This window comes from Ooceraea biroi, chromosome 1 (assembly GCF_003672135.1).
Source record: "Ooceraea biroi isolate clonal line C1 chromosome 1, Obir_v5.4, whole genome shotgun sequence".
NCBI classification, from domain to species: domain Eukaryota; kingdom Metazoa; phylum Arthropoda; class Insecta; order Hymenoptera; family Formicidae; genus Ooceraea; species Ooceraea biroi.
The window spans coordinates 22300077-22313050 of record NC_039506.1 but is presented as its reverse complement, the minus strand read 5'-3'; the positions used below and the strand labels follow the sequence as shown (position 1 = coordinate 22313050).

Genomic DNA, 12974 nt, shown 5'->3' with positions numbered 1-12974 from the left:
TTACGGTGTGGTTAGAGAAAATTTTCAAAATGAGTGCAAAGTATTGTAAGCGTTACGAGGCAGAGTTTTTAGTTTTGCATATAAAAGGACCAAAATTAACGTAAAGCTTCAAAAGTAAAAAATGTTGACTGAAAATAACTTATTAAGAATTATATTGTATACACTTGATAAGGACCGAATACTTGGTCGAAACATCGTGTAATTGAGTACCAATAAACATTGCCAGATCAATTGAGAGAAAGAAAAGTCTATTATTAATTGTTATTTACCCTGGCGATATAAACTTAGCACCTTAAATCTCGATTATATATCTTACAGTTAGGTCTCGCTCCATCGGGCTCGAAAACTTTCCCATGAACTATCCCGACCTCTTCTTATCAGTGAATTTCCTTATCCGAATATTTCTAATGACCTCTCACGCCTTTTTTTCGGGTTAATAGAAAACTCGAGGGTCCTCGTAGTATCGCTCGTCTGTCACTCGCTCTAAATTGGTTCGTTACAGATTCCCGTTGAATCACGACGCGTCCATCGCAGCAGAGAAATCTTATCAGCTGATCCTCGATTTCGCTTTTAACACTCGTGCACATCCGTCACACGGAAACCGAGCGCGCGTTCTTACGAAGCGTCGGTTTTAGCTCAGCGGCGGCGGCGCGACCGATCACAAACGATTCGTAGATAATAGCACCACCCACAGATCGCCAGGCGAATGATTCACAGCACTAATAACGGCGCGCGTTAATATTAATTGAGAATCGACGCCGAGGCCGATCGCATCAATTATGAGAACGACGCGAAAGTAATGCACTGTACAATTCGACGTGGCCGTATAAATTCGTTTCGACCCTTGCATTATATACGTGAGCGTGATAAATAACGCAGTGTGTAATTAACGGAGGACGGAATGAATGTTTATCTGTCTGCGCAGACGCCTTTATCACACTCTGCTCCTGGCACACGCGCACACACGCGGTGCGTATTACGCGTACACACTACGCGCGCGAACGCGTACGCGTACGCGTATGGTGTCACATAAAAGCAACATTATGCGTTTCACAAATTGCGTTACCAATAGTGCAGGAATGTCCTGGCGCGCTATAGCTCTCCTACTCAAACTCGGCGCGCTCGTCCTCGGCGGCTTAATAAATTTATAATGCGCCGCGTCTCTGATGCGTCGGAATCGTATAAAGGAGCGAACGCTCCAAAAAGCTTGGAGCTGTATATTAATTTCGTAATTAAGTATGCCGCGGGAGGAGCGAATCGAGAAACGTCGCGTAGATAACTATCTCGCGGAAATTGCTTCTAATTGTCACTCGAACTCGGGAGAGACAGCCAGAGAAAAAGTGCAGACTCTCTCTTACGGACACTCGCTGCACGTTTACGCGCGAATCGACCGAGATTGCGTCCGATCATCGTGGAATGCAATGTAGAAGCTGTGTCGGTATTACTTACATTTAGATTTTTCAACATTGTTTACAATTCGCGTGGGGGTGCAAACGGTTTACGCGGTTTTAGCTACCGAGTTTGTTTTTTTAATCCCGCACTTGGCGAACAACCGCAGGGGTTGATAGAGAAAGAGAGAGGACGGATGGAATAAAGAGAGAGAGAGAGGGGGGGGGGAGGAAAAAAGCTTGTGCTAAAAAAAACTGTGCAGTCTAAAACAAACGCGCCTGGCCCCGCACGCATCTACGGGCTCATCGATCACCGGTATCCCTACACAGGGAATACATACGGCAATCGACCAAAATTTTACGGCGTAACGCGAAAATCGTACCGCAGTTTGTCAGACGACCGGAGCTACATGAGATGGTTCATTGGTTCACGTGCTGGCCGTGCATAAAATATGCACCGGCCATACGTGAAGAGTCATCGGCGACTTGGCCGAATGACCGAGGTAAGTTGATGTCACGCGCACGAACGTACTTGGAAGGGTGATCGATAAGTTCCCACTTATCTGTAAGGGCACGCTCGCCTACACGGAGTAATACTGTTATCACTGCGATAGGCATACAGAGTGGAAATAATCGAGTTCATAACTGCAGTCCAGTTAACGTTTCAAGTTTTTCAAGATACTTTCTATCCTTTTCCTTCTTTCAAATAAAAAGAAAGAAAGAAATAAATGTCCGCGATGATTATTACTTTGAATTAGAATTACCTGGCGAATAACTATACTTGTTATTGAAAGAAATAAATGTTTTAAAGCATTTGGGTTACAGCCTGAATCGTTCTTTCTTGTTCTCTCTCTTTTGTTTTGCTTAAGACAACGTTTGACAATATTTGTTTGATTGATCATCTAGTCAATTAAAACCGAGAGGGCAGTGTGCCAAATGGAGTTCACCTGATAATCTTTATCACAGTTCAGGTTGTCAGAGTACGGGGGTGGTTTGAAAAGTCCGTGCAAAAATGAAAACTACTTAATTTTTCGGGATAAACCTTTTTTATTTTTCAACGTAGTCTCCTTTTAGGCTTGTACACTTCGTCCAACGCTGCTCCAGTTTATTGATATTGAAAATAGGCATTCGTTTCCGTAATCACCTGTTCGTTTGAATAAAATCTTTCCGCTAGCCATTTCTTCATATTGGGGAACAAGTAGTAGTCCGAGGGAGCCAAATCTGGAGAATAGGGAGCATGCGGAACGAGTTGGAATCTTAATTCCATCAATTTTGCGGCCACAACTCCAGAGGAGTGAGCTGGTGCGTTGTCGTGATGGAAAAGGACCTTTTTGTGAGCCAATCGTGGACGTTTTTCTTGCAGCTCAGTTTTCAAATTCAATAACGATGAATAATATGCACTTGTAGTTTTACCCTTTTCCATATAGTCGATGAGGATTATTCCTTGCGAATCCCAAAAGACAGTCGCCATAATCTTCCCGGCCGAAGGAACGGTCTTTGCCTTCTTTGGTGCAGACTCCTCGCTGGTAACCCATTGTTTGGACTGTTCCTTGGTCTCAGGCGTGTAGTGGTGTATCCATGTTTCGTCCACAGTGACGAAACGACGCCTCAACACACACACGAAATCACACATGAAATTCTCTTCTATCCATTTTTTGGAAATCACTCGACTTCCTCGATTCAAACGAACGCCAAACACAGAGAAATAGACCGATCTGGCTGAAACTTGGTGTATGTTCTTCCAAGAGATGCTACTAACTGAAAATAACCTCGATACGCACCAGTGGTGCCTCTCTCTGACTTTGCACGGACTTTTCAAACCACCCTCGTACTTTAAATACAGGGGACGAACATTGTGTAATGTTCTTGACGAAAGATATGAGAATTGAGAAAGAGAATGAGAGAATAATATCTGTATTAATAGAAGTCTAATTTGACGAATACAAAAACCGTATATAAAATTTCTTGCGTCATTACTTCTTTAATTTTATACTTTTTCCTTATACTTTTATTTCGCGTCAGTAAATTCATTTAATAATCTTTGAGCTGTCAAAGTTTTCACGTTCGAGAGTACTAGCAGCAGCAGCAGCAGCAGCAGTAGCAGCAGATACGGCGATGATAATAAGTACATCCAAGTACGTCGAATTTTTACGGCTCTCTCATTCTCTCTCTCTCTCTCTCTCCTTCCTTCTAACCTTAACTCGATGCGTTCAATTTATTATTCATGAAAACCGTGAAAACTCTTAGCGACAGAACGTCAAGTTAACTCATCTTTTTGTCGTCGCGAGTACTCGGTACATACATACATACGCAAGTAGGATATACCTACGCATCGCATTACCTCTCTCGGATCGTTCACTCTAGATCGATATTCCAAGCACGCCCCGCGTGCGCGGGAGGACGGGGGGGATACACAAGCGAACAAGTAGCAAGAGCACGATCGATGCGCAAAAAGCTCGATAATTTTCTCTTAAACGCCGGACGGCGGCCGGACATCAAATGAACGAGCCCTATTTGGCGGATCCTCGGTGTGCAATCATGACCTGTAGTTTTTCGCGCATCAGGCATTCCCGCGAGCCGCAGAAGCTACTTCGTAACAACCGGCTATTTAACGTTATTACGCGCGCGTGCTCTTGCATTTGCTCGGATTTGCACCAGTTTCAGTCGGTTTGAGAACGTCAGAGTTTAAGAGCGTTTCGACGCGTTCGACCGACACTTTTCTCTTTCAACAATCGATCAAATCTTCGGCGAAATTGCATTTTCCCGCACCCCACGTGAATGAGTGAAAGGGTAACTGATGCGAGGCCCACTATTTGCATTTTCGCCTAATGGTGCTCCGAAAGGGGGTCTCACGGCGCTCCCACTTTGCATAAGCTAATATGCGAACGAGCGGCGTATACTCCTGCACGGCGATGCTTTACGAGAATAATTCCGAATTTAAATAAAAAGCGCCGACGCAAATGAATTCAGCCCGTATACCTTTATCAGGACTGTAAAGTTCCGCGCGCTCATTCGTTCTGAAAGATTTGAAATCAATATAGATTAGGATCGATAGATAGTGCTAGCGCACGGCGTCCTATAAATCAGCGTCGCGGTAATATTAGAAAATGGCGAAAATATGCCGAATCATCGGTGACGGACGGATTCGGTGCTCCGATTCGGTGCTCCGGCTAGCACTCTCTTATCAAACAGGTATCAGGACAGGTGATCCTGAGTTGCCGAGAGGCATCCTGAAATTGTAATTGAGTATTCTAAATTTATGATTATTTTCAAATATACTTGAAATATATTTTGTTGTTAAACATAAAGACAGTTTGGTTCATTTTAGACTTTTGGTTTTTTCCGTTACATATTACAGTTCACTCGAGTATAGCCGTGCGCAGATTCTCCGCGCATCTGCCTATTCAACCGCACGGATCCTTCGCGATATAATGAGATGCGGCTGCTGCGTTTCCATCGCGCGAAAAAGCGACGGCCTTAATTCCCGTGTCTCCGGCATTCGAAATTTTTTTACGGCCCATTTTTACGGGATGCGCGCCTCCTAGTCTCCTAGTCGTCGTCTCCTTCGGGAGCCGGGAGCGCTCCTCCTATTTGTACGCCCGCCTCGCTCTCGCGTCAGTCCGGTAACGATGCCTATATATCTCGCGCCTTCATTGCCACTTTCTTGCGAGATCTCTTACAACAGTTTCATGCAAATTTCGCGCGGGGGCCTCTGCCCCGTTAAGCCCGAACGGCGTAATCTCGAACTTTACGATCCACCAACTTCGCCCTCTTTTTTTTCGCGCAAACATCTCGAAACGAGCCGCGTACCGTAATCCCGAGTTTTACGTCTTCGAGCGGGTACATGGTGAGGTGAGGTGGCGAAGAGGGCGAAGGGAGGTCTCGTTCGTGCGTTTATGCGCTTTCGTTCCTCCGCGCCTCCCCGTGAAAACCAGTTCCGGGGGCGATACGGTGGCGAGGAGCGTCACGCGGCATAATCAGCCGCTGCAATAATACGAGCATCTATGATACCGATAATCTACCAACATCGGCAATATCGTGTTAATACCGCGGCTAAGTAATCAGCGGTCTCCTGCAGTCGCGGTCTATAATCCTATAGTTGGTTGCGTGCACGCACGTGCGTATATAGTTCCATATAGAGAAACAAGACTATTGCAAATTACCGAGAACAATTTCTTGATTTCAGAATCGATTCATAACCGTATAAATCTTTTGCTAAAGATCGTTTTAAAAGAACATCAACAAAAACACAGTCTTCAGCGCATCCCAAATCCTCTTAAATTAACGCATACATACGCACGCGTAAAGATCGTACATTGCGAATTCATTAACCATCTTGTTGAATATCTTCATTACGTAAATTCTGCGCGCGCGGCGCGTTTCGGTACGGTGGAAGCGGCTTGCCGGGATTCGAGGTAAAACACGAGGAACGATTGTGCGATCGTTGGCATCCCCATGCCACCGGTTCTATCGAGTTTAAAAAGCTCACAAAAACAGCCAGTTGCAACCACAAACGGCACGAGTTCTCGATTTTTATCGGCGGCCGCAGTTCGCTTTTCATTAGGAGGCTGTTACTGCGCGAAGAGCTTTCTGCCCGCTTTTCCGTCCGCGTTTCGTCTTCGTTGCCCTTTGTTCTACGCGCCGCTCCGTGCAAATACGACATTAAGCGTAAATAATTGGCCGATACTCCACTCCGGTATATATCAGCAGGCGAGGAAAGGTTGCGCGCGAACACGCGAGGTTCGCAGATCCGTGTATGCATTTACCATGCACACGAAGAACTCACCAAAAAATAAAATTTATGTGCGAAGAACGTATTTTCTACATCCTGAAAAATCAACGATTAAGATTGACAATAAATATATACTTATATTAATTAAATCGTTTATTATAATAAGTAGTACAAAAACATGTATATTTTTCTAACATTTCCAAATGTTACAAAACTTATATTACGCTAATAGATATCTAGTCAAACATTGCTGGCAAGTGCCGCATGACTTCGGGTAAAAAGAAAGCAGTCACTCGCTTGTAGGCAGCGAGCACTTTTGTCACGCCCGCTCTACAGCGAGAGTATTCTAATCTTCATCATTGTCTGTATCAAAGGTTGCTCGCAACGAGATTGCACAGAAAGTTGGATTGTGTTCTATACTGATACTTCTTTACTGATGATAGGAACAGTCCAACCTTCTGTGCAAGCTCTCGTTTTGTTAGGTTTGCTATCAATTCGTCGATCTTTATCCTATATTCCGAGGTATCTAGATCATCTGACTTAAATTTGTTAAACGGGACGACGGGATTTTCATCCGTTATTTTATCCCTTTCGCTTCTCATCCTCGAAATTCGTTTACACGTGAAACACGCGACGAGAGAAAAAGGGACATGTGATTTGTATGATATGTAATTTTTAGTGCGACATAGTTTTTGATGGTAAAAAGTAATTTTTCTGATGTCATGAAAATTTCTACTCTTTCATCGTGCTTTACTCTTGCGAATCTACAAGTGATTTTGATGGGAAATTCGATGCTCTATATGAATCCGATAATTTTTGTATATTTTCAAAATTTTTTATGTTTTTGGAGTTCATCAATCAGAAAGATCGATTAGGCTAATGTTATAAAGGTATTATTGAAAATATTGCCATGTACACACACAAGAGACGTATTAATAATATCAAACATTACATTAAAATGTTCTTTACTTAAATCACTTATTACTATCAGATTGTAATAAAAGTTCGTAGAGTTGTTTAACTTTTCTTATGAAAAAGAGAGAGATGAGAAGTTCTGGAAGCACGGATTTGTCTGAAGATGAAAAGTTCTGAAGGACCAATAATTGTCTTGGAATTTTACTAAAAAAATTAACAACTGAAACGCTACAAAATTTTGCTACGGTATTATGAGAATCAGATATAAAGTGCACTTATGTTAATAATAATAGCTGCAAATCATGAAGTGATTATGCAATCAAACATTATGTGTTACGAAATAGCCAAAATAATGGCCACCGATTTTATTGAAAGCTCCTCAATCGGCGAAGGAAACCGTAAGCCTCGATTCGGCTGATACCGACGTAAGCTCTTTTCATTTAGCGAGCGAATAGAAATCGAGGAAGCGAAACGTACTCTCCGTCTCGTCTCGGGGATGCTATCGCTGGCGCAAATCGATTAATCCGAAGACGATTCCGGCAGTGTGTCCCGGTCAGTGTGTCCAGCCGCCATTATCAGAAAGATCGTGAAACATCGGATCCAATCTCGCAATGGACGCCACTGGTCCCATCGGTGGTGCAATCTTTTTATCTGTGATGTAATCCACGGTAACGGGCTTGCCAGCCGGAGAGAGGAACGGGGGTGAAAACGGAGGACAACGAGGTAGAGCTCTTTTTACCCGGTGACCCGGTGAGTCGCGACGGCCGGTCTTTACTACAGGGACCGGAATCGATATCTCGAACGAGACGACGCCATCGTGTACGGTCGTTTACGGATCCGCGCCTGCAATTCGCGTAAATCTGGCATTACGTAATCGATATATTGACGCCGAATCCTGCACTTTTACACGTCGTGCAAGGCGAGCAACGGCACGCGGACACGCGACGTGCACGCGGCATTAATAACGATTTCGTGTAGTGAATTTAACGAGCGGACGACGCGTAAACGCATAACGCGTGCGCGAGGCCTAGATTCGCAAACATTCGTTGATAAACAGATACGACGTATTCGTCGACAATCAATTTTACATGACTGTTGCATCTATCAAGTTTACGTTAGCGATCGATGTTTAACTGTGCCGTCACTAGTACACACTTCCAAAAGCAGGATTCAAATCCGCAACGGGCTTCCGGCATTAAGACCCACACTATCGATCCGTTCATGCTCTACTCACGATCCGATCATATTACTAGAATATTCACACTATCAAATCATTCACGGTCCAGTAACGCAATTCGCTCTCGGTCCGGTTCGATCCCAGTTTAGTATCATTTCTATTTTCCCATTGTCAAGTCCGTTATAATTTTTTCCCGAAAAAGGAAAATTATTTTTTGTTGAAGAATTAGCCATAATTGCTGTGGCACTGAACAATGAAGATAGAAAAAGTGAAGAGAAAAAAAAAATGAGAAAAATGTGAGTTCATTCTAGTTTGATCAATAGAAAAATTGAAGCAGAATATTTTACATTATATACCCATTTAATAGACAATACTCGATATTGACAAATTGCAAAAGAACTGATGGTGGATTGATCACAAGCTTGTTCACACTATCAGCGCAGGTTCGGTTCGATCACGCTCCGGTAAAATATTCTTTCGAAGGATTGTTACTGGAGCGAGAGCGAAGCGAGACTTGAACGTTATAATATGAATGCGTACGTTATAATAAACAATAGAAGAATATTTGATCGAACCCTGAACGAACTGATAGTATGGATCAGGTTTAACAGTCAAGCGTCTAACGCTCTCGACCACCGTCATGGTCGCGAAAAAATGCTAAGGATGGGACGCGAACCCGCAGCCTCCACCTCTGTAGTCCGACGTCTAGTCTGCTGCGCCTTTGCATCTTCAAAGTTAATTAATCGATAAGTAGATTATGTTGACACGCGAGTAAGCTAGTGAACGAGTACTTTCCGCTCCATTTCCCTATGTTGCGCGATATACAGTTGCCTAATTATCTCTTCCGGGCCAAATGAATAGCCGCTGGCATTATATGGTCCGCATTAATATCAATGCGGACTTGCTGCGCCTGGTGAGCGACAGGAAAGGTGCCTCTGCTTCATAACCAGCACGACAATGAAAGTTCACTATGCTCGTTAGGCGAAAATATTTTCTAACTCCCGTTATCTGTGCGTGTCGGAGCGCCGTAACGTTGTGTCACGTTATTCCAGTGCATAATACCGCATCCACCTGTACCCGCAAATATATAAAACCCGACGATACACCGCGCGCAAAATTGAACCCGCAGAGACAGTCACACAACGCGACGTGATAGTTTTGTATTTTTTTTATGTTCATACGCTCTATACATTCTATAAACAGAAAGACAATTAAGTGCAATTAACTCATTACACGTTAAGCGAGTTAATGGAATTACGGCTGTTTCTTTACGCTCGTTCCTTCGAGCAACGGCGATTTCCTCGCGTCGTATTTGTGAAAATATGCTACATAGATTGCGACGTGTACGCAACACAAGTACGCTCGCGTCCAGTTGCGGTAACATGGGAATTATGATGATATTATAGGGGTTAACCGAATCCGCGTTGAAGATTAGGAAGAAATATACAAGCCTCCAAGTACGGGCGCGGGTGCGCTTCCGCGCGAGTATTCGGTTTACGAACGCGGCAGTCTCTATAGTGGCCACAATGCTCCCCCATGGTAACCCGATCATGTATTATGGATATACGTGAAATTCGAAGAGAATCTCACTCTCCCAGCGCATACCGTGGTGCCGGAAAACAGAAAATGTTTGAGCGAGTGCACGCGCGTATATATTGCAGATACACACAGTGCGGTCCATAAGTTTTGAGACAAAGTTCGTATCACATAAAAAACTCACTAGAATAATATTTAAAATTCTATTTTATTCGAAAAGCTCCATTACAGTCGATATACTATTCAGCTTGCCATTCCCTTTGTTTTTGAGCCGAAAACTGCCGTACAATTGCTGTCGAATAAACGGACATAAAATAAAAAAAATCTTGTGCACAATGAAAAGATCACGTATTGCAAATGCAAAAGGATGACCGTGTTGTATCCGTGTAATAAGACGATATCTTTTTAATATTTTGCATTTATCATGTGGCACAGATTGTTTGCACTACTCTCTGACTGTCGAAAAAAATGGTAAGCTTCGCGTTTTTGCTCGCTTCTGAAACCATCATTTTTTGATCGTGGTAAATTTTCATCAAACCATTTAGCACTTTGCCTTTTTATTTCTGATTCACAGGCGAGACACCAGCTTTCATCGCGTATAATTATTTTATATAAAAAAACATTTTATCCAACAAAATGCCTTGAAATGCAACTCGGTTCTATCGTTGCTCCTGCTTCAATGCATGAGGAATAAAACACACACAAAGTTTTCGTTTCTCAGTTAAAATACTCGTTCGCGTATTCGTGCTGAAACTAGCTCGAAACTGATTATTCCTTGCACGATCCGCAACAATGTCTCGGAATATTATTTTTCAACATACTGGCAACTGTTCTCTCGACGCGTTTTCGAGATGTCGACGTCTACCCCGGCGCGCAGGTATACACCCCCGCGTCCACAACGTGAAAAATTTATTCGCGAAGCACTTTGTGCGCTGTAAAACCCTCAGAGAGCACTGAGGTTCTACCTCGAGCCATACCGTTTTCGTAGTCCCATACTCATAGACATATGGGACACTTACACATGCGAGGGTTTATATATCAGGGTTATTCGGGTGCGCGATTTAATGTTGCGCGTAATATGCAGACGCCATTCGCCGCACGGAGCACGTGTTTACTCGATGTGCAGTAAAACGCATCGGACCTCATCCTCGTAAGCAGCTGAAAAAGAATCCGCGGATCGTGTCGACGAGGATGCCGTCACGTCGACGGGCAAGAGTTTTTACGATTTCCATGCTCGGCGGGGAGGCAGGATGGACTGCCAGTAACCCAATTACAAAATCACTAAGCTTGTTAAGCGTTAAAACCCCGTAAGTTTGTTTAGCCCGGGGCCGTTTGTAGAATGAACGGACAAGGGTAAACAATAGGACGGCGAGCGGGAGGAGAGGGGGCGAGAAAAGGAAGCAACGACGGAAATGGACCGGGGGTGGATGCGAGATAGACGGAGGGTGAGCGGGAGCGGGGGAGTAATTCGGTTAGCGATGAGTCGCGTTGTTGTTACGCGGCCTCGGTATATTGTGTCCATTAACGGTATGCGCGCACAAACCTAATTACAATGGACCCCCTCTGCCTGTAAACCGCGCCCCGTGATTGGTAACGGCGACTTTTTTGCTTTTAACAATACCGCCGCCCGGTGGAGCCTCCTTTATGCGCGTCCATCCCGCGTCAGAAGATTATTTGTACACCCGCGAGGATACACCATAGGGGCGGCGCGCGCGGGTGGATCGCGATGAGCGGAGCAATGCATTATGCCCGATACGACGATGCAGATCATAATTGAATGTTGAATTACGCGCAACTGATAGATACCACTAATAACATTTGCATTTCGCTGTAACTTCATCCATCACGCGAGGCCGACGAGGGTCCTTTCGACGGAGCTGCGTCCTGCTCGGACTCTAGCTCGACAGCTGATTACGACGGCGCGTTCGGCGCGATCGGCTGAGATAATGTTCAATTCATCGAGATACTTGAACCGAGTTACTTGTGTGTGTCTAAGCCACTCTGTTTTTTTTGTCGCTCTCTCTTAATTTCAAATAATTAAAAAGATACACAATCTCGCGATTTGTCGATCGGACGCGCAATCAGATGCGGTTAATGGAATTGCAATTTCCATCCGATCCAGCGTCTATGGATTTGTCGATAATCGATTCCGTAGCCGGGACACTGATACACGTCCACCTATAAACCATTTCGTGTCGGAGGGAGCACGGGGGTTATCGGGGAACGCGATTTCTCATCCCTCCAGCTCTTCAACGAGATGCTAACGAACCTCTGCCTCTTTTCCCTTTTTTTTCTACAGCGTAACTCTTGGCGACAGGTCGATCGATCGGCCGGCGGCGTGTCAAAGACGCCAATTCAGGGAAGAAAACCGACTTGGCGATATCGATGTCCCGATAGCACGGCTCGCTGATGCAAGACCCCGCGCGAGCCGTACGGCGAGATCAGAGGTCAAAGGCGGGAGGCATCGATCAAAGTTTTCGCGCGATTTATCCCGAAGGCATCGCCATAACGAGGTGGATCGTCGCGCCATCAGCTTTTTCCATAACGCGCGCCGGTCGGCCGCGGCGATCCCTCGTTTCGTCTTGTCTCGTCTCTCCAAAAACCGGTTTTTCTTGACTCGCTCGTCGACTCGCGACATCTGGTACCGCGAGGGATCGCGTATCAGAAATGTGTCCCCGACGAAACGATGACAATTGGGACACGCTCTGGGAAGCGATTAGCCGACTCCCTTCAACTCGGTAACCGGAAGTCCGCGCTTACGCGCTATTATTGCTTTGAAAAAAGGAAGAAAAAAGAAAGCAACACGATATCACGCGAGCGTCCCGGCCTCTCGGGAGCGCTTCGAGTGAAACGGTAGCGATAAAATCATAGAGGCCAGTCGCAGGAGCCAAAAGGAAGACGTCTGCACCGGACATTCTCCTCGAACGTTCGTCGTGCAGCCCGAAGGATGCGGAAGTCTCGCGTTCCTCCGCTATTTGTGCAAGTGTGCGTGACGCCAGGATTGTTTTCCAGCTCTTCTGTGACTCCTCCTCCTCTTCCTCCTTCTTCTGTTCCTCTTCCTCGTGAGAGCCTCGGGGTCTCCTAATGCGTTGCACGTTCTTGTGTCTTCGGCGAGTCGACCGTCGTCGCGCCGATCTCTTTTCAATGTCGCGACAGCTTGCACCGAGGTACCTTTTGCGCTTTGTTCTCTTTGCGACAAAGAGCAACCCCGTGTCGGATCTCGTGT

General features: G+C 45.0%; 1 protein-coding gene across 9 annotated transcripts in view; it reads left to right on the top strand.

The window, feature by feature from the left end:
- LOC105283503 (teneurin-m) overlaps positions 1-12974 on the top strand; it is a 603501-nt gene that overhangs the window by 283326 nt on the left and 307201 nt on the right. The gene's annotated exons all lie outside the window — the stretch shown is intronic.